Source organism: Acartia tonsa, chromosome 6, assembly GCF_053477335.1.
Source record: "Acartia tonsa isolate MP-2025a chromosome 6, ASM5347733v1, whole genome shotgun sequence".
Lineage (NCBI taxonomy): Eukaryota > Metazoa > Arthropoda > Copepoda > Calanoida > Acartiidae > Acartia > Acartia tonsa.
This window is the reverse complement of record NC_137265.1, coordinates 53,464,401-53,491,015: the sequence shown is the minus strand read 5'-3', so window position 1 is coordinate 53,491,015 and position 26,615 is coordinate 53,464,401. Positions and strand designations below refer to the sequence as shown.

Sequence of the window (26,615 nt, the reverse complement as noted above, 5' to 3'; positions counted from 1 at the left end):
TGAATTTAGATTGGTCCAGACTAGTAGTGTCCAAACTTTTCAACCATCATCACATATACATCAATTTAACTGCCCATTGTCTTATCCCTTTATACACCTTGGTAATACGTCTGTCTTCATTTCTGCAACATTGTGTATGTCTGTCTGTATGTACAGGGTATTTTAGTGAAAAAATGAATTCTTTATTGTTTCTTATTGGATTTTGTACTGTTGGATTTTAACTTGTGCCCAAAATTTTAAAAATATCTCTCATACGTTGGCTTAATTGATTGGTTTATTTAAACTGGTGGTGTTCAAACTTACTGCCTTATTTTTTTTATTAGGAAGATAGACGACATTGGACTGTAAATTACACTTGTACCCAAAGTTACAATAGTAAAGTTATTTTTATTCGTTGACTCAAAAACTCAAGGGGTACTTTTATTGATTTTTGATTGGATGCTTTCCAAAATGTCAGTGTCAAACCTTTTCAAACAATAATTTCAATCTACAGATGGGGTAATTTTGTTAATCGTCAATATAGATGTACGTACATCAATTTATATCTATAGTCATACCCCTTAATATCTCTGAATTTTCATACAAAAACATCATGCAACCTTTTGATATTAAACCAATTGTAAATCCATATGTAAAAGTAACAGGATGTCTATTTGTAACTTGCTCACCATTAAACAGAGATAATTCTCCTAAATATAGAAGCTTTTTATAGGTCCAGGAAAGAGAACATATCTAAGGAAAATGCCTCCACCCTCCCAAGAAAATTAGCCCTAAACCCCTCCCCCTAAAAAAAACATTTTTCCTTTATATATAAAATGATTATAAAAGTGGAGGGTCTAATTCCCCACTTCACCTTTGGTGTCTCAAAATAAAGATTAATAATGAAATACTCGCGGCTTTGCCCCAAGAGGTAGTTAAAAATAAAGTGGTGGTGCAGCACAAATGTTTTAATTCCCTGAATCAGCAAAAAAAATGGAAGTTGGATTTTTTTTTTTTTGGTGGGTTGAGAGTGTCTCACTCCCCAAAAAAGTAGCCTAAAACTACCACAGGACCAGCAGGTATGTTCCCTGAAGAGTGGATTTCGATCTGTTTAGTGGTTACAGAGATCTTAAGGGACAGACGGACAGACGTCATTCTACTTTGCATTATAGATTGAAGATTGTCCAATATATCTGACTAGCGGCAACGCCTATGGAACCCTCTAGGGGAACTTGAGGAAGAGGGTGGGGGTAATGTCGACCCTCTACTTTAGATTTTAGTAACCCTTTATAATCAATCTACCTGTTCAATCAAACTCTTGTGATAATTTACCATCAACCAGATTTAATTCATGAATCTGCAGTCAGCATTAGGGAAGTAGATATGGAGGGAGGGGACATTAGGCTCTTTTATTAAACTAGTCCCTAAAGTCTTAAATAACGTTTTCTTATTCATTGGCTTTCCAACCTTGGGGACTTTTATTGAATCTTGATTGGTTGGGTCATTTAATTGAGTGTCCAAACGTTTCAACCACTAATTGTAATCTACAGAAGGTGTATTTTTGTGCATCATCATCAGGGATGTACATCAATTAATCGGCCATTGTCTTATCCCTTTACATCCCTAATTAGTAGCGAAGCTAATATATATTTTAAATGTCCGACTGACTGAAACTTTTTCAGGGAATCGTGATTTTCTCGTCGGCTTTTTATATAACTTACTTTGAACATTACATCCTTATAATAAAATAACAGGATGTCTGTTTTTCTATGTGTACCGAAGGATCTCTCTAACCGCTGAACCGATCGGGCTCTCCTTAACAGGGTAGTTTCTCATAGGTCCCGAGAAGGTTTATAACTATTTTGGGGGAGGGTACCACCACCCTCCCAGGAGAAATCGTTTATTTTACGCTAGAGACTTCAACGCAACATAAATAGGTATCATAGAGACTTGAACCAAAAAACCAAACATTTGAAGTGCCACTAGAGGCTTCTTCGGGCGTAGCCGCTAGTTTTTTTTAAGATTAGATTTCTATTTATTAAATTCATACAATGATGTCTTTTTTTCTTTGAAAACGTAGATTTAAAAATAAAAAGGGATTTATTGATATTCAAACATGTCATAAAAATTCTAATAATATACAGAGAAATGTATTTATACATATTTTTACTTCTTTGTATAGCAAGGCTTTTCTATTTAGAGTTGGCTTGTCTATCCGTCTGTATGTCTTTCTTTAAAAATGTCTGTCCGGAAATGAAATTGCTGTTTGTTAATTTATGCATGTTAGAATCACCCTATCGATTTGAAACTTTGCATGTGATAGTTTTAATTCATAAAAAATATGTAATTAATTGCCTGGTGAATCTTAGGAAGATTAGGCTCAATGTTTCAAAAAAAGCATCCCTTAAACATTGACAAATGTAATACTGTAACTTTATTTAACTTTTTATATTATCAAAAGTGTTAAAATATTATATTTGTTCATGTTCACATCTTTTTCTATTTGTTCAGTTTCGCTTTTATGCATGTTTTTATATTTGTTTTCTGAAGAAAAAGTATATAATATAATAAATATTTTTTTTTATAACATAAGTTTTCTTAATAAATTAAAAGTAAATTTAAACGATATTTCAGGATTTCAAAATGATGATTTTTTTGCCCAGTAAGGCATATTGTTAGTGCTAGAATTTATTGAGTTTAACAAATATACAAATTTCACCACTAATTAAGATAATAAAGAGATTGAAAAGGCTTTACTGATTTATTTGTAAAATCTACATAGTACATGTGTCTAATGCGTATATGCAACTACTTACGCAGGTTGTATTCTTCTTTTTTTGTGACAATAGAATTTTACAAGTGATTAAAAAATAAATTACGTAAATTGCCAAATAATACTTGTATAGATTTTACCAACGTCTATTGATAGAAAGGACAATATTACATAATTATCCCATCAAAGTATTATTTACTATGGGGCCACATCTCAAAGTGTGCTGATGTGGTGTAGCCTAAATCCTTCCCTTAAAATTGTGGCACAAATAACAAGATTTAAATGACATGATTTATTATATATTTAGTAGGAACAGGCTAAATAGGTAGAAAAGCCACGCACATACCTTATCTAAATTTATTTATGTATATCGAACCCTGGTCTATGCTAATAGTCGTCCATCACCAAGAACGTTAAAATAGCACCGCAATGCTAGATATATACAATAAATATATAATTTATTTATTTCTCAAATGTTCTATAATTAAGGACCGTCCGTTTGTACGTCCGTCCATTCATCCGTAATAATTAGCTGTTTTCGTTATTTTAAGCAGGTTAGTATTGTCCTATCGATTTTAAACTGTGCATGCTGATTAATATAAAAGTTAGGTAAAACTTATTAGAAAGTGGAGCAACTCTATTAAATCGTTACCAGAAAGTCTGTTCGTCCATTTAAAACAAGCTGATAACAAACTTTTGTATGTTAAAATCATCCTATTCATTTGATTCCTATTACAACAAGATACAATGTTATAAGCAAAGTATCTATATAATCATGTCCTAAAAATGTCTTTAATCATGTATGTAAGAAGTTTTGCAACAAAGTTACTAACAATTTTGTTTCAACTTATGCATTAATAAAATGTAAATGATTGCAAATCTGAAAATGATCTGTAAGAAATTCATTGAGGGAGGGAATTATAGGCTGTTTATTAAACTAGTCCCCAACGTTTTATAATAACGTTTTCTTATTCGTTGGTGTAACAACTATGAGGACTTGTTGTTATCTATAATAGGGGTAATTTTGTGTATCATCAATTGGAATGTACTATGATTTATTTGTCATTGTTTTTATCACTTTAGATCCCTAAAAGAAGTGCACCATTACTAAGTCAAATTTAATAACAAAAAAAAATTTAAAATCAAATCTAAAACTAATTTACATAGGAATAATGATTTTATGTATTACCAATACCATTTTATTATCTTTGTAATAAAATATAAAAAAGACATAATATTACGTTGAAACTACACGTTACAATAATTGGAGTCGCATTAAAAGTACTTAAAGTATTAAAGTATTTAAAGTAATTAAATCAATTTAAAGTAATTAAAAGTATTACTAGAAATTATAGTTGTCAGATGTTATGATGTAAAACAAGAATGATATTGTGCAAAAGTGATGATAATTAGGACATCAACTTGGTGCTTTCCCTCAGAATGCCTATAGAGAATTGAACGAACCAACACCCCCTTTATTTTTGAAAAACATTAAATATTAATCGGTGTATTTTTTTTTCTGCGGTGCTCTAATCCCGCGGGAATACCTTGTACTCAATAAAACCTAACCTAAACTAATCTTAAGTATAACACAATCAAACGAAAAAACGACAACCCCCTTTTCTAAAATAATGAGGGGGGGGGGAGTTCTGTGCTCGACAACGCAATTTTCTATAATTAGGGTCTGTTCGTACATCTGGAACGGGTAGAGGTTTTCGTTAATTTAGGCATGTTAGAATTGTCCTATTGATTTCAAACTTTGCAATTTGGTTCCTGTAGCAACTCTATAATCGTTACCTAAATGTCAGTAAGTCCATTTAAAAATATTAATATTTAACTATTTTAACAACAATTTGTATGACCTGAATTTTGGAATACTGATTCAATACTAGCTCAACAAAGTACAATGTTAAAAGCGAAGAATCTCTATAATCAATTCCCTAAAATGTAAGTTTGTCCTTAAATAATATCCTGTATTTAAGCAGTTTTTCAACAAATATTCTTGCATTTTTTTCAACTTTTATTCATTTATTTTCTTATTATTAATTTCTGACACTCCATAGGTGTTAATATTCGTTTGTCCTATCGTCTTAGAGCTTCGCCTTTATGGATGTTATCATCCTTGTAACTAATTAAACAAGGATGACAACATCCATAAAAACAAGCAAATAAACAAAATTTTAGGTAAATTTGTTGCAAAAATACTTAAATGCAGGATACTGTTATAGACATACTTACATTTTTAGGACTTGATTATTGAGATGCTTCGCTTATAATATTGTACTTAGTTGTCATAATATGAAATATTGTTATAAAAAAAGTTAAAAATCAATATATTATAAATGGACGTACGGACAACTATATAACGATTATAGAGTTGCTACGATTTCTAAATCGTACCTTACTATTATATGAATCATCATGCAAAGTTTGAAAACGACAGACAATTCTAACCTTACCAAATTAACGAAAAAAGCTAACCGTTTCGGACAGACAAACCAACGGACCGACCCTAATTATAGAAAAGCTTCGCTTTTAACAAGGATAAAATTATTATTTACATAAATCAAATTGTCAGCTTATATGTAAAAAAAACGTGTAAAAAAGTGTAAATTAAACCATTTTAGAAACTACCATTGACTTATTATCTAAAATATCCAACCGTACTTTGAAAGTCAAAACTCTGTTTAAAAAGTTCCAATTTTCCCTAATATTTAGTGTGTGGCTGTGTGTGTGTGTTATAGTCTGAGCTATCTAACCGTGCTTTGAACGTCAATTCCCGGTTCAAAAAGTCCAATTTTTTGCACTTATAATGAGTATGGATCTAAAGGGATAAGACAATGGCTGATGGATTTATGTACAATTACATCCCCAATGATGATACACAAAATTACTCTTCTATAGATTACAATTAGTGGTTGAAATGTTGGTCACTCAAATTAACAAACAAACAATAAAATTGCATAGAAGTCCCCAATCTTGTTAAGTCAACGAATAAGAAACTTTATAACAAAACATTGGGGACTACTCTGATAAAAATCCCAATGTCCCCTTCCTCCCTGAATAACGAGGTGTGGATTCTTTCTACTGATTTAAAAAATGTCAATAATAAATTATATTTTTTTTGCCTAAAGTAATTTTAGTAGCAATACTAAACGTGTCCCTGGAATATTAGTATATAATATTATGTATATGATTGATGTCTTGCCGACTCCTATAATATGATAATTATTATTTAAAAGAAATTTCTAAAATTTTTGGCACACTTTTAAATTTTGGTGTTTTTTTGTTTTAAGTGTTTATAATCTTAAGCAAACACGTTTTCTTTTTTTTAACCTAAAAACTATGGGCACTTTTTAGGAACTTTAATTGGTTCTAATGTAAACATATTTAACCCATTATTATTGTCTACAGACAAGGTGATTTTGTTTATCCTCATCATTTGGGATTTATATCAATTGCCTTATCTATTAGTATACTTGTAATATATGGAAAGTAGATCTACTTTTCATAATTCCTATCCGTATTCCTTAATTTTTTTTCCTCTATTCTTGAAAGAGAGAGTGAAAGCCAATTATTATTAGGTGTACTTTTATAAAAACATAAATATGCTTTTGTAATGTCGATATTATATTAATTGTCGTCATACTAATTACTGTCAATATCAGTGATAAACATTTCCAATAATAACATTGCAATAATTTGTCAGCAATGAGAACTTTGATATAATGCAATATACCAACACAATATTTGCATGTTCATAATATGTCAGAAATATCCCCTGAATTAGAACCGGTTCTCAGCAGTACTGAAAAATCATGTATAACATCGTATTATAGATAACTTTCCGCAGATAAGAAAATGGAAAATCATAAAATTAAAGAGTTGTTATCCTGGCCCCTCAGGGCTCACAAAACTAGTATTAATTTATAATTTTCCATTTTAATATTCACGGAAAGTTGTCTATATTACGATGCAATAAATAACGTATTATATGCAAAATTTGTTGTGGGATAGTTTACATTTTCCTCAGTTTGGTACGAATAAGAATATTTTTAGGGGTATTATACCAACAAGGTCATATGATAGGGTTGGGGGGGGGGGGGGGGGCAAACCCACCAGGTCATGTGAGGTCAGACAGACGAGACTCAGTTCATCCTTACTATCACAACATGAGACATCTTTTCCCTGCCATGACTTCTGTTAATTTTCATTCTGACAAAATATTTTATGATTTACAATATAAAAAAAAAATAGTTGCTTTTAAAATACAGCGTCATGTAATATGGCAGTTTGTGCTGTAATAGTAATTATTTTGGATGCTGAAAACTATGTAATATATAGCGGATGTGATAGCACACCGTGATGCGCCTAAATATTTTATATCTAGTTTTACTGTTCAAATTCTGAAAGTAAAACTTTTCTATTATTAGGGTTGGTCCGTCCCTCAATATATCCGTCTGTCTGTACGTCGGAAATGGTGAGCTATAGTCGTAATTTAGGCATGTTAAAATTGTCCTATCGATTTTAAACTTAGGTTTTTTAAAAGAGTATTAAAAAAATTATATTTTTTTTTGTTATTTCCAGCAAAATAAAAAAATATCGCAACAAGGATGACAACATCCATAAAAGCGAAGCACTGAAACGGTAGGGCAAACGGACATTGACACTTGTATAGTGATTGAACTGAATAATCAGAATATAAAAGTATTGAAAGAGTCGAAGCAAAATTGTAAGTAAATTTATTGAAAAAACTGCTTGATACAGGATAATGTTTATGGACATACTTACATTTTTCGGACTTGATTATAGAGTTGCTTCGCTATAACTATTTTTCTTTGTTGTCCCAGGAATTAATATACCAAAAATCAGATCAAACGGATAATTAGATCACATAAAAATTTGTTGTTAAAAAAGTAGAAATCAACATGATTAAAATGGATGTACGGACATTCTGGTAATGATTATAGAGTTGCTACGCTTTCTAAATCGTACCTAACTACTACAGGAATCATCATGCAAAGTTTGAAATCGATAGGACAATTCTAACATGCCTAAATTAACGAATAAAAGCTATCTATCTCGGACGGACGGACGTAAGGACCGACCCTAATGATAGAAAAGCTTCACTTTTAAAAAAACTGTATGTAAATTTCGCATTAGAATTTGTACATTATTTATTATCTATTATTTTACAGTGAGAGAGGGGACATTGGAATATTTATTACACTAGTCCCCAAAGTTTAATAATACCGTTTTCTCATTGATTGGCTTAACAACTTTAGGGACGTTTTTTTTGAATAATGATTGGTTGGTTCATTAAGTTGAGTATCCGTTTTAATCAATAATTTTGTGTATCATCAATGAGGCCGTACATAAAATTTTCGGTTAATGTCTTTTTATGTAGTTTATAAGAGTGGAGGGGTGGGGGTGATTATATTTTTATAAACGAAGCTACTCTATAATTTGGAATGTTAATCCGTCTGTCTGTAAGAAACGGTAGGGGGGAAACGTGAATTCCTCGTCTGCTATTCAGATAGACGGCTGAAATTTTTGTATATAATCTCTATACCAATTACTATAAATATTACTAGAGGCCTCTAGTGGCTCTTAAAATGTTTTTTTTTTAAGTTTTAAAAATGATACGTTACCTATCTATGATGCTTTCAGTCTCTACGATACTTTGCTATGTTCAAGTCTCTATACGTAAAAAAATATTGATTTTTTTGTGATTTCTCTTGGGAGGGTGGTGGTACCCTCACCCAAAATAGTTATAAACCTTACCGGGACCTATGAGAAGCTACCTTATTCAGGAGAACCTGATCGGTTCAGCAGTTAGCAAGATCCTTCGGTACAAACACACAGACAAACAGACATCCAGTTACTTTAGTATAGCGATTATATGTCTGTAATGCTTTGACGGTTATTTTATTTGTGTAGGTAAATATTTTCCTGATCGATGGGCATCTACTCTATATTTTTCTTGGTCCGTCTATCTGTGTTTAATGATCTATAGAAATAATTTTGCTATGTAAAGTTGATTACCTATTTTAAGTCTAAAATTTTACCACTGAAAACTGTTACTAACTACGCCCTTCTGTCTATTTGTTTTGCACCTAATTTTCTTTTTTTGCTTTGCTGTTCTTATTTTTAAAATAAAAGGCTTCGCTATGTTATCCTTGTTTTAGATATAAAGAATATGAAATTTAAGTTACTGATTCCATTGCATTGCTGATATGGCATAATTATGTACAGCCTACAGTTTGACATGGTAAGTTTTTTTTATAAGCAAAGCTTTTCTATTATTAGAGTCGGTCCGTTTAACCGTAACGGTTATTCTTTTTCTCTTGCTAATTTGACATTTCAAATTGTTTTATCTGTTTCAAAGTTAGTATGATGATTTCCATAACAGTTAGGTATAATTAAGAAAGCGTAGTTTCATAACAATCGTTACCAGAAATTCTGTACGTCCATCAAAACATGCCGATAATTACCTTTTTTTGCAACGTTTTTTTGAATGATAATAATTCTATTCATATGATTTTGGTATGATGATTCCTAAAACAAAATGTTCAATATTAAAGATAGATTTTAAAATGCTGGATTACATGTTGTAAATACCATGTACAAGGTTACAATTATTCTGGGACGTATGTTCGAACGCAAGAACCAATCATAAGTGTAAAAAAGCTTTGATTTTTATAACTAGTTTAAGATACATTTAAAAATGGGTGTAACACTATTTTAACAAGGATGACAAGATCCATAAAGGCGAAGCTTGAAAATCAGAAGGTAGGACAAACAAATATTAACACTTGTCAGTATCAATATAATATTAATTTGCAAGTCTTAACAAAATTGTTGCAAAATTGCCCAAATACATGATACAGTTCAGGGACATACTTCAATTTTTGGGATTTTATTATGGAGATACCTCGCTTATTACATTGAACTTTGAAAAAAAAGAAACAGATGAATATGATTATCATATCATACAAAAAGTTGTAATATACATACACTAAAGAACTTGTCCTAACTTTTATGGTTATTAAAAAAAATAGCTAGTCGGTGCTTTTGGTAAGTAAATGTGCAATCGGTACTTGTAAAATTAAATTCAATCACTTTAACTATTTTAGATATTGTCAAATAAAAAAGTTCGGTCAGGTCAATGTTAAAAATTCTTAAACACACAATCATATCTATCCAATGCCTAATATATTCTATTGAGACATACAAAAGTTCACTACTCTAAGTACCTTAACTCTTCAAATACACTTCGTAGAACTATCCCTTTGTTGTTAAAAAGTTAAAAAGCAACATGTTTAAAATGGAAGTACGGACTTTCTTGTAACGATTATAGAGTTGCTTCGCTTTCTAATTCGTACCTAACTCCTATAGAATTATCATGTAAAGTTTGAATTCAATAGGAGAATTGTAACATGTCTAAATTAACAAAAAGAGCTATCCGTTACGGACGGACGGACGTACGGACCGACCCTAATTATAGAAAAGCTTTGCTTTTAACAAGGAAGATAACACTCATAAAAGTAAAGCTCTGAAACGTAAATACAAACGAACATTAACACTTGTAGAATGTCAGAACTGAATTAGCAGAATATAAAAATGTATAAAAGTCGCATAAAATTGGAATCATTTATTCAAAGTTCAGACCAATTAGATAATTATATCACATATTTTATCTAATTTAGTTGATAAGATTTTTAATCTTGACGCAGGTGGATGATATTGTAACAAATAACTATATCAATAATGACAACATCCATAAATAAGCGAAGCAAATATTTAGATATTATTTTACATTAATCCAGCGGATTTTTAATTAGTAATAGTAACTTTCTGTCTGTCTATTGTAGTAAACTGATGTGGTTCTCTTTTTTTAGTGAAGCTTCTTATAGTTTCAAAGGAGGTTTGTAACTATTTTTCTTTTTTCTCTCTAAATATACTTTACTAGCAACCTTTAAGACGCGGATACTGGTATATACTTATTAAATTATTAATAGGTGTATTTATCAATTTAGTTACACATAGAAGATTTGCTCCTGATCAGAACTTGGTCTTGGTCTTATCTCTGGAGTTAGGTAAGTGCTAAAATTATATATTTTTTTGAAGCGAAGCTTTTCTATAATTAGGGTCGGTTCGTCCGTCAGTCCGTCCGAAACGGTTAGCTCTTAATTTAGGCATGTTAGAATTGTCCTATTGATTTCAAACTCTTAAAATTTTGATTTCTCTAGTGGTTAGGTACGATTCTCTGTTTATAAGTTTGTTGTTTGAATGACTTTAACATTATTTCCTTTTTCTAAATCTTTAAGAGGGGCAAGGAATATAGGGATATGTTTATGGGAGATTAATTTTGCATGAATAAGAATACGTCAGGACAATCATACTCCTACATAGCGCAGTTAATGCAAATATTAAAGTAAAGTTTCTTTTGTCTGAAGATGAGTATCCAAGACATTAGTATTACAATAGGGTTGTACTTTTTAATGGGGTGGTTTTTGGTAATTTTCTTGGCCCTCATTATTAGGAAAGCTCCTAGATGCAGTTAGTCTTTGATAAATCACAATTTCAACAAATGTATTTTATATTTTATTTATGTTTAAAATAATCTATGAAGTTACCATTATTTTAAGCAGCTTAAGTCATTAATGGGATGGATTTACGGGCTTGTGCTTGTTTTTAGAGTAGCTTCGCCACTAAAAACTTTTTTATTCTATTGACCTATCCTTTAACCCATGTGAAAAGACCATTTTGTTATATATTTTATTCCAGCCATTACGCACCAAATCTGGCGGAAAAATGTTAAAATATATTCATTAAGTTGATATGTAGTTTAAAGTAGACATTTGCGCAGATTATGGCTCTTTATATACTTGACTAGCAGCTACGCCCCCTAGAGGCCTCTAGGGGCACTTGAGCGAAGAAGGGAGGGGAGTGGGCCCTACACTTAGTTTTAAAAAGATAATAATAAAAAACATATTTTGTCGGGGTTATTTTTTCTCTTTTGGGAATACAGGGGTAAATTTCTCACAAATGTTGGTAAACCTCTTCAGGACCTTCATTGTGTAAAGGAGAACCATATCAGTTCAACAGTTAGCGAAATCTATTGGTAAAGACAGATTGTCACTTTTATATAAGGATGACCTTATTAAATGGACACAATTGTCGTAGTTTTAATTAAAAAAAGTAAACCATTACTATCAATTAAATAAATTGCTAATTATATATAAAGACTAAGTATTTCCATTTAAAGGGCAGGGGTTTAGGAATAATTGCTTTGAAGTAAAATATGCTTAATATTATCACAATCAACCAATAAACAAGGAATTTTTATTAAAATGATCTTTCATATTAGCATACTGTCTCAACCATGACACTTTGGTTGAGTGTGACTTCCGAATTAGCGGGAAGTTCTAGAGATCTTGTTGACGTACACACAAACCCCCAATACCAGGAACCATCAAGTTTCAACAGCAGGTTTGATTATAGATTTATTGAGGCAACTATTTCAAAGTCCTGAAGTTCTTATGGTTTCAAGCCCCTGGTATACTAGGTTCGTTCACGCACTATGAGACCAATGATAGGCCCAACCTTGTTCTCCGAAATCTTCACACACTCACATATCATTCAAAAGTAACGAACGTGGACGCATCAAAATATAAACAATCCATGCCGCGTCTCTTTAGAAAAGGAAAGTCAAACAAGACGACATTTGCGCTTAATTTGGGATAATGATAAGGAATTAATTTCGATCTTGATAAACACAAAGCTTCCTCGAAAAGAGGTTAAGACACACCCCCCGTTTGAAAGTCAAATTAACTTCCTTAACGAGATTCAAGGTTTTTTGCGCTGAGCACTAGCAACATTTCTCATTAAACTCAACCTACATAATCACATGAGAATGGCCACATCCCGAAAAACATGACAATTTTTGCTCCTAACTAAATGAAACCCCGTGAAATGCATACACAATATTATACTCCTCACTAGGACTCATAATACCTCACATTTTAGGATAGAAGGATGGGGATTGGTTTGTACCATACAATATTCCAGGCACATGACACTCACAAGATCACATACACAAATCCTAAAATGGATAATCCTATTAATCATGATGTTGTAAATATAACAACTTATACTAATTAATAATCATTTCATAATCAATAGGTAATAAATCATTATTAATAAATCAATAAGTACCTACGAAATCAGGTTGAAATGTAAACAAATAATGGTAAAATATAAAACGAAATAAATCTTAGACAAGAAAATTAAGATTTATAGGTACTTAAAACTAAATTTGTTAAGCATCAAAAAGAGTAGTAAGAAAAAATATTTCAAAATCCTTGGGCAGAAAGTTTTTCAAACTTAATGAATAAGAACTGTAACTATCTTAATTAACAATAAAACTTTTCAATACTTAGATAATAGCAAAACAATAATAATATATTTGTTAGAATTTTCGTCGAAATTATGAAAAAAAATACCAATTTTTTTCTTTGTAAAAAAAAATATGAGACTTTAAATATGAATTTTCAATCATTCCTGATCTGAATAAAATGTTTTACTTGATTGAAATTCATATGTAATTTTTAAAAAATCTGCTAAAAATACTTGATTTTTTTTTTTCTTAGAATAAATATCGAATCACGCAACCTCGACACATTTATTCTTTTTTGGTAAACTTTTCAGGTAAGTTTTACAATGAATTGTACTTTTGAAAAGAAATTAAACTCAATAAAATTAAATTTGAGCATATGAAATAGAATAAAAATTAATCGCATTTCGGTTGATTCTTATTTTAGGCATAAAAATAGGCATATGAAAATGTGGCTTTTTTTTACTAAAAAAATCTCAATTTCCATAAAATAAGAATCAATTATTAATCATAATTTTTAATAACTGCCTGAATGATACAACATGTTCTTCCAGGGGAGATTTATCTGTCAGCCTGAACAAGACTCTTGCAGTCTTTCTCCCATCCTCAATCCTCGTCACACGGCCCATCCGCAAACATCTCATCAGCGGATTGATACTCGTAACCAGCACTATATCTCCGTCAGCTAGCGGCTCCGCCATCTCATCTTTCCACTTGGACATCCTTAATATCTTCGGCAAAATCTCCTGGCGGTAGGAAGTCCAAAACTGGGCAGACAAATCTTCTAACAACTTCAACCTGGAGGAAATTTGGTCCTCAGGTTTCATCGCTACATTGCACAACGGCTGGCGGTCTACATTTCCCAGCAGCTGGCCAGGGGTAATAAGCCGCCAATTCTCCACGTCATTCACAGCTTCTATCGTCAACGGTCTGCTATTCATTAACTTGCTAACCTCTGCCAACAGCACCAGGAGCTCATTAAAATTAACAGAACTATTCACCAACTTCTTGGACAGCAATCTCTTGGTTAATCCCACCATTTTCTCAGCTTGCCCAATAAAATGGTGGGCTCGGGCCGGAATCTGAGACCAAGAAAACTCTACCTGGCTGCCCAACTTCTGCTCTAAAACCTTGCGAGCAGCGGATAATTGTGTGCCCATGTCGCTTACTATAACCTTCGGCAGACAATGAACAGCCTCCAACTTGCGCAGGGACAACAGGATACTGCTGGTATCATACTTCTCTAAGGCATCCAGCCATAGCGCCCCCGAGAACCTGCAGACTACCACGAACACCCACACCTTCTTCGTTGCTGTCTGACTCCTCGTTTTGGCGGTAGCTCTCCTCGTAACCAGCGGACCCATAAGGTCAACTTGCACAGCTTCAAATGGCCTGCTCGGAACCAACTTGTCAGGTAAAACATCCTTCATGGTGGTACGACATTCCTTGGCCCTCTCAACACTGCAGGGCCAACACTTCTTCACCTCCATGATGGACAACCTCCTTGCCTTTACATTCCAGCACCAACGGCGGCTCTCAGCTAAAGTTCCACGGACACCAGAATGAAGCTCAACATGCGCTTCTCTCATAATGACAGAAGCTAACCAATTACCAGGCTCCAAAATTACTAAACCTGGCATGTCTTCAAATAGCATTTTGCGGCCACCAGTAATGGCGTCAATGACAGGCTCGCCACGACCAACCATTTTCAGAATACGCATCTCCCTGGTCACATATTTACCTCCGGGACCAACGACAGGCCAGGTCAATGATACTTCATGCACCAATGGATTCAATGACGAATAATTGCCTTTAGCGTCATTTATCCACTCATCCTGTTGGCTACATGACACAATGAAAAGTTCCGCCGCCGCCATAAAATTGTACAAAGACGGCTTGTACACAGAATCTGCGGCTGCTACATGACTATCAGCGGCTGTAGTCTTGCCTTCTTGTCTGCTCTTTAGGTTCTTCAACCAGGTGTTCGATACTTGCAGGACAGCTGCCATAATACGTTTGGCCTGTCCAAATGATCTCCTGTGCTTAAACCTAAAGACATCTTCAGCGGCTTCTCCGGTAACTTTCATTGAACATAACTTAACCATTTTGGTATTCAACTCCTCCGGTGGTAAATCCTGCTTGACTTGCTCGGCAGTTTTCACCGGCCACGCACTTTCATCCTGGCGCAACCATTCTGGGACCAATCTGTACCTGGAACCTGGACCTAAATCTGATACCTTGCAGGTGCTTCTGGTGCCCAAATCTGCAACATTGTGTGTCCCAGGGACCCACCTCCAGTCATCCTTGTTGGTTGCAGATTGGATTTCTCCAATGCGATGAGAATTAAATGTGTTCAACATGGCACTGTTGGAAACAATTTGTGATAAAACACACGATGAATCAGTAAAGTACATCACTCTGATAACATCAAAGGGCAGGGCATCTCTGATGGACTTTGACAACCTGGTGGACATCTGGCAACCCATCAATTCAAGGCGTGGAATTGATTCAGTCTTGACCGGCGCAACTCTTGACTTGGTGGCTAGCAGGAACGTTTCAAACCCTTGCCTAGTTGGCCACCTCAAATATGCCATACATGCATAGGCCTCTGATGATCCATCTGAAAACATCATCAAGGATGGAAGGCCAGTTGGTTCCTCCGGGACCACACATCGGTCAAACTCCAATTTAGCGACCTCAGCTCTGTCCTCCAGCGACTTAACAAGTTCATCCCGTAGACTTTTTGGAATGAAATCTTGCCAGCCCAAATTCAGCAAACATGTTTTCCGCAGGACAAGTTTAATTCTCAACAGGATAGGGCTGCAAAGCCAGAGCGGGTCGAAGGTCTGGGCGGCGAACCTGTGGACCATCTTCTTTGTCAGATTCTCGTCCAAGGCGTCCTGGAGGTTGTACAAATCAGCATCCTCTTTCACCTTCTTTCCCTTGACTTTACCATCTTGGTTGACTCTCGTGGCGATGGATAACACATCAGTGGCTGGCTTCCATATCAGCCCAAGAACCTTGGTTGGCTGGCAATCATCACCAGAATAAATGACTTGTTTGAAGGAAAAACTACCTTTGCTGATAATTCTGTCGGCTTCTTTCATCATCTCCTTGGCTTCTGGCACAGATCCTGCCCCCGAAATGACATCATCTATGAAGCTGTGCTTCTCAAGCTTGACTGCAACTGGAATCTGAGGTAACTTGAAATTTTCCTCGGGGTAGGTAGGTATTTCTGGCTCCTTCCATAATTCAGGTTTTGCAACAATTTCACTAACATTTATCTTACCCTCTCCATACATCTCCTTGACCTCTGCTTCACTCTTTCCGCCGAACAGGCGGGACGTCAACTTCAGGGCTGTAACTGCCAGATTCCCAGCAGCCAACTCGCTAAAATTCACCACTTTAGTCAGGTAAATTTCAAGTGGACCCTCTGGCATCGGGGAAAATAAAACTCTCTTCATCTGGCTGTCGAACTCTGTGGCCAGGATGGAGTTATAAAACTTGGAAATGTCTGCGGTTAAACCAACCTTATAACCGCAGAAAAGCAACAAATGATAAAAAATCAAACATGACAGTGGCGTGGCAGGTGCCGCCGCCAGGTGCTACAACAGGAACTAACTGAAGTAAGAAGGTACAGGGGCTGGGTGCAGAACTTGACTTGTAGACTGTATTCACACCAGCACTAGCCTCATGGATCAACCGGCTATGATATCTGTCGCAATTATTGGTGCCACAAACACCAAGCTTATCCGATTTATTACACTTGTCAGCAGCATGGCCATCACACAGGCAGAGTTCACACAACTTTTTCTGCTGGACAACTTTTTTTCGGTCAACCACATCCATCTTCTTCAACGTGAGGCAACGGAAAATCGGATGTTTCTCCTTGCAGCTTTCAACAGGACATGTACTGTTCCACTTGGAAGTCTTGTCCTTTCCAGCCTTTCCATTCTTATTGTCGCTGCGGCCAGACACTTGCGCGGCGGCAGCTCTGTCACGATTTCTCTTGCCGGCGCTAGTGTCGTAGGACATATCACCAGCCAACATTGCTCCCCTTGTCCTCTCCAGCAGTTCCACAATCTTCTTGATGTCTGGTTGGTTCATGCTACCTAGCTCCATCATAATTTTCTCTCTCAGGGCATCTGGACATTTGTCTTTGAAAATATGAATAAGAGTTAGGTGGTGGTAATCCTTAGCTGCAGAACCAACGATGGCTTCTACTTCCTGCATGGTGCTCTTGAAGGTAGCAATTGCACTAACCACGTCCACAGGTTTATCCACAGGTTTCATCTTGTTCAGCTTAGTTAAAATCTTCATGAACCGGCGGGTGTTTGATAAAAACATCTAATCCAAAAATAACCATTGTTCATTATGATCTCTAATCGCTGACACTTGCTTGCGTAGCTCCGGGTTGGTTATCACCTTCTCCATACACAACATCAGACTTAACCTCTGGTCAGAAAATCCGTAACCAGCGCATAGATCTTTAAAGACCTGTTTAAAGTTGGAGTAATCCGTGTCAGTACCGTCAAAGGACGGCAACAAACTGTTGTCCCAGCGCCCATACTGCAGGTTGGAACTCCGAATATCCACGGCAGACATACTTCTGGAGAGTATGGCAGGTGTCCCACTCTTATCCAAGTTAGATGAACGACGTTCCATCTCTCTAAGCCTTCGGTACATATCACGTACTTCTTGGCGCAACTCCATGGAAATTTTAAGCACTCCCATGTCCATCCTCACCTTCTCAATGACGTCGAGGTTCCTGGCGACAGTGCTTGACCTCGCGTCGTCTGAATCATTGTCAAGCCAGTGCAGAATTTTCGTACACTGCTCCAACGATGCATAAACTTTATCTGCAACAGTTTTCTGTTCACTAGCTTCATCCAAATCACGCTTGAACTCGCGCAACTCACTAGTCTCCACGGCAGGTTTTAGACTTTTTATTAGGTCAGATTGGTCCTTGACCTCACTAAAAATGTCACGAATTGATTTTAAATTCACATTTTCACATGAACTAAAACTTTGGCAGGCTTTTAGATTGTCATAAAACACTTTTAACTGTTCATCAAACACTTCTAGCCTTTCACTGCCAATAGCGATAGCTCGCTCAATTTTCTGCTTTTTGGTTAGTGGCATATTGATTCACTAGGTACTTATTTCACAGTAAAAATTGTCACAGTTTATTGCCTCAATAATCACTGGATGCTATTGATCTCTTGAAGAATGCTAACGCCTATTCTTCAGATACTTTGAAATTGTCTCAACCATGACACTTTGGTTGAGTGTGACTTCCGAATTAGCGGGAAGTTCTAGAGATCTTGTTGACGTACACACAAACCCCCAATACCAGGAACCATCAAGTTTCAACAGCAGGTTTGATTATAGATTTATTGAGGCAACTATTTCAAAGTCCTGAAGTTCTTATGGTTTCAAGCCCCTGGTATACTAGGGTCGTTCACGCACTATGAGACCAATGATAGGCCCAACTTTGTTCTCCGAAATCTTCACACACTCACATATCATTCAAAAGTAACGAACGTGGACGCATCAAAATATAAACAATCCATGCCGCGTCTCTTTAGAAAAGGAAAGTCAAACAAGACGACATTTGCGCTTAATTTGGGATAATGATAAGGAATTAATTTCGATCTTGATAAACACAAAGCTTCCTCGAAAAGAGGTTAAGACACATACGTAAAAACTTTTTTGCTATAAAATAAAATAGATGAAGAATATACATGGATATTATGACATGGGGAAAAATTGCCGTCAAGTTAGATATCCATTTAAACTTGCTATATAAAAGAATCCCATTGATTGGAAACATTTATCCCTTTTTCTTCCCTGTGATTAGAGATTACCAAGGATGACAACATCCATGAAAGCGAAGCACTGAAACGGTAGGACAAACGGACACTTACACTTGTAGTGTCAGAACTGAATAATCAGAATATAAATGTATAAATGTCGAAGCAAAATTGTAAGTAAAATTGTTGAAAAACTGCTTGATACAGAATAATGTTTATGGACATACTTACATTTTTAGGACTTGATTATAGAGTTGCTTCGCTTATAATATTGTACTTTGTTGTCCCAGGAATCAGTATACCAAAAATCAGATCAATCGGATTATTAAATCACATAAAAATTTGTTGTTAAAAAAGTAAAAAAATCAACATGTTTAAAATGGACGTACGGACATTCTGGTAATGATTATAGAGTTGCTACGCTTTTTAAATCGTACCTAACTACTACAGGAACCACCATGCAAAGTTTGAAATCAATAGGACAATTCTAACATGCCTAAATTAGCGAAAAAAGCTATCCGATATTGGGAATGTTAAGGGAATGACATTGACTTTTTTTTCTGTAGCAGCGCTGCTACTCCAGAATGTACCATACCCTTTCAATTAAAGAACACATTTTTTATTATAAAAAGTGGGTCATGTGAAGGAAACGAAGTTGCGGGTTTCGTCATATTTTCACAGAAGCTTTTCTCCTATTTCTAGCCCCTGATGGGGGCTCTAACCCTGCGGGGCAATCATCTAACCTAACCTTTCAAAAGCTATTGTGAAAATACGACAAAAACCGCAACTTCGTTTCCTTCACACGACCCTAAAATGTAGTAAGGTTTTTGTTTGTAACTTACATCATAATGAACCGATAGTTTTAACATTTATTGAATATCCACTTCTTCCATCCTTTAGGCAGTCCGTAACGCTATGGGGGAAACATGATTTTCTCGGCTACTATTTAAGATACAGGACCTAGAACATTCTTCATATTTCCACAAAGTTTTATTAAGATTTGTTTAGTGGGGGGCTAGATCGTTTCCTAGATTTTCCTTATTTTTTAAGTCTGTTATGCTTCAGAAGATTATTATAATTTTAAAAAGGTTTGTGATATATTTGACTAAGTGTAATGTTTATTTTTTATAACACTGCTCTAAATATAGTTATGTTTTCCCGATGTCTATCCATAATTTTGGACTTTGCTACGTATGTATGTTGTCATCCTTGTTTTCTTTCTTTTTAAGTGCGATGATCTTTATCTGTGAAGATAATTGATTTTTATTCTATTTAAGTACTTGCTTAACATAGACATGTCTTGATAAATTAAGTTGATGAGTGACACATTAACATTTTGACTTTCGAAAAATTTGGTTTATGTATTTTTTTTCGTAGATGTTTTTTTTTCTCTATGTGTCTTTGTTATAATCTTTAGAATACATTTTTCATCGATTAATATCAAGTGGGTTAGAATCGGTTCTCAGAAATAATGAAAAATTATGTATAGCATCGTAGTATATCCAGTTTTCTCGAATTAATATTAAAACCATTGTTTAACCCTTTGGCGTCTCGGGGCTAAAAAAAGCTGAGTTTAATCTTACAATTGTACATTTTATTTTATATCCGCGAAGAATTGTCTATAATACGATGTGATAGATAACTGATCTAAACGATAAATGATTTTGTCTAAAAATAAAATAATATTTTGCCTCTTTTACAATAATAAGATTATTATCAAATCACCTTTTAAAGAAATTGTTAAGTGTTAAAAGAAAAAAAACAAGTATGGCAGTTTCCAAAATAGTTTTAGGACAATAAAAATACTAATTCAAATGTATACACTTACTTGCTATGATTTTAATTTCTTGTCGTATGAGGAATCAACATTTCATATCATTTAAAAAGAAAAATGTATTTTTTAAAAAGCTTGAACTCAAAATATTTTTTTCTGATTTAGAAAGCATATCAACTCTATAATTGTTACATGAATGTCAGTACGTCCATTTTAAACAATTTGATTTTTAACTTTTTCAAAAGCAAAATTTTATATGATATTGTTAATCAATTTATTTTATTTTTGGAATACTGATTCCTAATACAACAAAGTACATTGTCAATATTTGTTGGTCCTGTTTCATAGCTCTTCTTTTATGGATGTTGTCATCCTTATTATAATTATCACAGCTTATATTTAACTAGGCCACCTATTTCTTATTTAAATAATTTACTGATTTTAAAAATGGCATCTAGGGTTTTTAAAAGCGAAGCTTTTCTATAATTAGGAACGGTCTGTCCGTACGTCCGTCCGTCCGTAACGGATAGCTTTTTTCGTTAATTTAGACATGTTATAATTGTCCTATCGATTTCAAATTTTGCATGATGATTCCTTTAGTAGTTAGGTACGATTAAGAAAGCGTAGCAACTCTATAATCATTACCAAAATGTCTGTACGTCCATTTTAAATAGTTTGATTTTTTTACTTTTTTAAATATCTTTTTTCGTTAATTTAGGCATGTTATAATTATCCTATCCATATCAAATTTTGCATGGTGATTCCTGTAATAGTTACGTACGAGTTAGAAAGCGTAGCAACTCTATAATCGTTAACAGAATGTCCGTACGTCCATTTTAAAAAGGTTGATTTTTTAACATTTTTAACAACAAATTTGTATGTGACCTAATTTTCCGATTGGTTTGATTTTTTGTATACTGATTCCTGAGACAACAAAGTACAATATTATAAGCGAAGCAACTCTATAATCAAGTCCTAAAAATGTAAGTATGTCCATAATCATTATCCTGTATCAAGCAGTTTTTCAACAAATTTACTTACAATTTTGCTTTGACTCTTATACATCCGCATTCTGATTATTCAGTTCTGACATTATACAAGTGTTAATGTCCGTTTGTCCTACCATTTCAGAGCTTCGCTTTTATGGATGTTGTCATCCTTGTTTAATTTTGAAATTTGACTACAAAAATGAAAAGAAAAAAGTGAAAACAAATGAGGAAGATATGTTACGTACACATATACATATAAGTTAAAATTTTTTTTAATTGATTTATTTATTGATTTAGTTATAGAGAAGCTTTGCTTTCAAGAACTCGGCTTATCTATATTGCATATTTAGATACATTCCCCATGTCTGTCCCTTTTCTAAATCACCTTTTCCCGGTCAACTGAATTTAAGTTTCCGATTGTGTACATAGTTTCCTCATCCTATCTCAATATTTACTACTAGCTAAAAAAGCTTCAAACTTGTAAAAAAAATCAAAATTTTAATTTTTCAAATTGGAAGTTTGAAATAGGATGAGGAAACTGTACACAAACGGAAACTCAAATTCAGTTGACCCCTTTCCCTCTTTCTTTAAATATTAGCGCTGCTATCTATATGTATGTATATGTACCACCAACTTCTTAAGGGGCATTTGAAGAAAGGGGGGGGGGATAGGAGAGATTTATCTCCACTTTTAATTTTAATAAGACTCAATTTTAATCAGTCTCAAACAAACCTTTGTACAGTAAAGAACCATGATAAAGAAGGGATAACCATATTCATTATATTACATTTAACTTTTGCTTTGTATTTTCGAGCACTTTTTCATTATTTTGTTGTTTCTTTACTTTAAAATAACTTATATTTTTTTTAAATATGTATCTGATTTTACTATTAATATATGAAATATGGTTAATTTTGTGCAGGTTGACAAGGATTAGATGTGATTTAATCGAAATATATTTCTTACAAATTGAATAAGATACATAAAGTTTAGGTAATACAGACGTTATTAGTAGCGAAGCTACTCTATAATTCACTATGTCCGTCCGTCAGTCCGTCAGTCCGTCAGTCAGTCCGTCCGTCAGTCAGTCCGTAACGCTATGGGGGAAATGGGATTTACTCAGCTCCTATAAAAGATAGGATTCTGAAATTTTTGGACAACATTCCCATCATTAAGAAGCACAATTAACTATAAAACATCAATGGCGGTCGGACGGCTTTTTAGCAGGTTTTAGGCTATTTTTTTAATTTTGCACATTTTCCCCCATATCTTTGGTGTTTATGGTCCGATTTTTAAAAATTTTTTCAGTTAAAGATATCAAAATTAAATTTTCCGTCGTTTGGAGAAAACAATAATGACGGTCAGACTGCCTTTTTGCAGGTTTTTGGCTATTTTTTTTATTTTTACATTTTCTCCCATATCTTTGGTGTTTATGATCCGATTTTCAAAATTTTTTCAGTTATACATATCAAAATCAAATTTCACATTGTTTGAAGAAAACAACTATGACAGTCAGACTACCTTTTTGCAGGTTTTTGGCTATTTTATATTTTTTACATTTTCCCCCATATCTTTGGTGTTTTTAGTCCGATTTTCAAAATTTTTTCAGTTAAAAATATCAAAATTAAATTTTCCGTCGTTTGGAGAAAACAATAATGACGGTCAGACTGCCTTTTTGCAGGTTTAGGCTATTTATATATTTTTTACATTTTCCCACATATCTTTAATGTTTTTAGTCCGATTTTCAAAATTTTTTCAGTTAAAGATATCAAAATTAAATTTCACGTCGTTTGAAGAAACAACCATGACGGTCAGTCCCATCCACAAAATTTTGTGCTTCGCTACGTATGGATGTTGTCATCCTTTTTTTTTTTATTTAAAGAGAAGATTCGATTTTTAGGCATAAGTTGGTCTCAAAGTCTGTAATCTGTAATAAAACTACAAAGAGAGGGGTAGGTTTTTGGTAGAATCCGTAAAGGTGTGTGTTTAAAGGCTTAAAAATAGTAATAGAACGATAATATTCACTAAATATGTGTATTTCTTATTGACAAGAACTATAAACAAATTTTTTTTTGAAGTTAGCATAAATTTTTATCGTTCTACTACTGTTTTTAACTTATAACACATAATCTTTACGGATTTTACCAGAAACCTACCCCTCTCTTTTTATAAATAGCGCAGCTACTCTGTATCTCAGTTATATTTGTCTGTTTTTCTAAATACCTTATTCTGAATGTTTGCGCAGACACTATACATATATATTTATTTATCTTCTTATTACAATTTAACTCTGACAACAAAAACTTGTATAAACCAAGGATGACAACACCCCTAAAGGCAAGGCTTTTAGCGGGTGGACAAACGATCATTAACACTTATAACATTGTACTTTGAGTACTTAGTACTCAGTATTTCAAAAATCAGATCAATCGGGTGATTTTATCACATAAATTTTTTTTGTTAAAATAGTTTAAAAATCAACATGTTAAAATGGACGTACAGACATTCTTGTAACCATAACAGAGTTGCTACGCTTACTACAGGAATCACAATGACAAGTTTTCAATCGATAGGACAATTCTAACCTGTTTTAATCAAAGAAAAGAGCTAACAGTCAATGACATACAGCCGGACAGACCAATCCTAATTATAGATATAAATAAATTAAAGAAATATTGCTTCTATTGCATATATTTATTTAGTTGTAGAGAAGCTTTGGTCCTCTGAAATAACTGTGGCCTTGTTGTTGACATCCATAGTTAAGTAAAGTTAGGTAAGTGATCAAATATTTTGATAAGTAGTGCAGCTACTCTATAACTAGTTATGACTATCTACAAATAACTTTTTCTCTTTTTTTGCCAACAAAAAGGGGATTTTTGTTATTTGGGGGGAGGGGGGTGTTCCAGTAACCCAAAAAATAGCTTAAAACCACAGCAGGACAAGCAGCTATGCCCTAATCAGTTCAGCGTTCCGGACATCTTAAGCTTAGTACAGACAAACAGACAGACAAGACATTGCCAAACTTTGAATTATTGATAATTTACTGATATTTAAGCTTACATTAGTTTTAAAGTAAAGCAATAGAAAAGATCTATTGTTAGGAACACATATATATGTATAAATATTGATTGAATTATCTATTAATTTAGTTGTAGAGAAGCTTTTTCTCTTTAAGAATAACTCTGGCCTTGGTGTTATCTTCTGTGCAGTGTTTTGGTAAGTGTTAAAATTTTTAGCGCAGCTACTCTATAGCAAAGTTTTGCCCTTTCTTTCTTCTAAATAGCTGCTTTACTTAAACTTTTAATGTCCTTACAATTTCTAAATCTGACAACAAACCATATAGGACAAGTCATAAAATCAAGGCTCATACAAAAATAAAGAAGCTTAGATTTATATAGTATTAACCCTTTACAGTCGGGGGGGGGGGGGGGCGTTCAACGCCCCCCCCCCCTATTATCTCAGTTCCTATTAGAGCTAGAGGGCTAAATTTTTTTGTCCCTAGTTTGATAATGAATTTCCGACCTTTTATATATCAATTTTCGCTTCCTTCACCCTTTTATTTAACAACCTTTGTTTTTAGGTCTTTTTTATTTAAAAATTTCAAACGGCTGTAATTTTCTTATTTTTGAAGTTAGAAGAACAATTTTTTTCCAGAAAATTTTTGTCTTTATGTAAATTTTACATTATAAATATCAAAATATAAATTTCAGCGGCCGCAGCTCTAGTTGGCAGCTGCCAGCCGCCGCAGCCGGCGGTCGGAGGGAAAACGGCGGCGGAACTTTATGAAATTTTAATACGTTATGTAGACATGTAAGAAAAGCTTAAGTTTAAAATTTGAATTCTCTGAGGATGTACTACTAGAGGATATTTTAGTAGTTTGGTATGATAAAATGCTTTGTTTTAGTCAAAAAAATATTTTTGCTCTTTACCTGGATGACCCTGCCAGGTTTGCTGGCATCCTGTGCCCGCCAGGATGGAGATATTCAAAAATTCCAACTCTCAGTTATGTGTCACACCCATACTTAAAAAGTCACGCAGTGTGGGCTCTTTATTTTTCCACACACATAAAATGAGATAGAAAAAACCGGAGGGGTGGGGGGAATTCAAGGCCCCCCCCCCCCCCCGACCGTTAAGGACATATTTTTATATAGTTATAGAGAAACTTTGCTCCTTAAAATAACTTGTCCTTGATTCCTTGATCTTTTGTTGTTAGGTAAGCAGTAAAATCATTCATTTTCATACGTAGCGCAGCTATTATATAACTAGGTTATATCTGTTCTTTCTCTAAATTAGCTGTTTGAATAATTTTACAACTTTTATTTACCTTTGAGATTCTAAATCTGACAACAAATCATATAGAAAAAGTCATAGAATCAAGACTCTTAAAAAATTAGTTTTAAAGGACATATTTTTAATTTTAGTTATAGAGAAGCTTTGCTCCTCAGAATAACTTGGCCTTGGTATTATCTTCAGCTTCTAGGTAAGTTGTAAAATTGTACATTTCGTAATAGGCCAGCTTCTTAAATAATGTTCCTTCCTCAATCGTTTCATTTTTATTTTCTTGCCAATAAAAGATTATTACATAATATAATATATTTCTAAGTAAAAATTTAAGTATATTGTTGCGAGGCTACAAAGAACCCAATATAACCTAACCCAACCTGACTTAAAGTAACAAACAAACAAAAACAAAAAATACAGTGTTTAGAGCTAGCTATATTTTTTAATAGATATATTTATTGCTTAGGTACAGAGAAGCTTTGCTCGTTGGTCTTCGAGTTATCTGTATAAGTAAGACATATAATAAAACTATTCTATAACTGATATATATCTGTTTCTCTTTCTCTCTTTCCTTTGTGTATAATTATATTTTCTAATTTGTTTTATC

At 33.8% G+C, this 26,615-nt stretch overlaps 1 long non-coding RNA gene across 1 annotated transcript; it reads left to right on the top strand.

The window, feature by feature from the left end:
• Window positions 1-24,195: 24,195 nt before the first annotated feature.
• Window positions 24,196-26,509, top strand: LOC145323430 (uncharacterized). The gene is made up of 4 exons (XR_013880972.1): window positions 24,196-24,500; window positions 24,877-24,943; window positions 26,149-26,207; window positions 26,475-26,509. It is a non-coding gene; the product is annotated as an uncharacterized LOC145323430 (long non-coding RNA).
• Window positions 26,510-26,615: the final 106 nt, after the last annotated feature.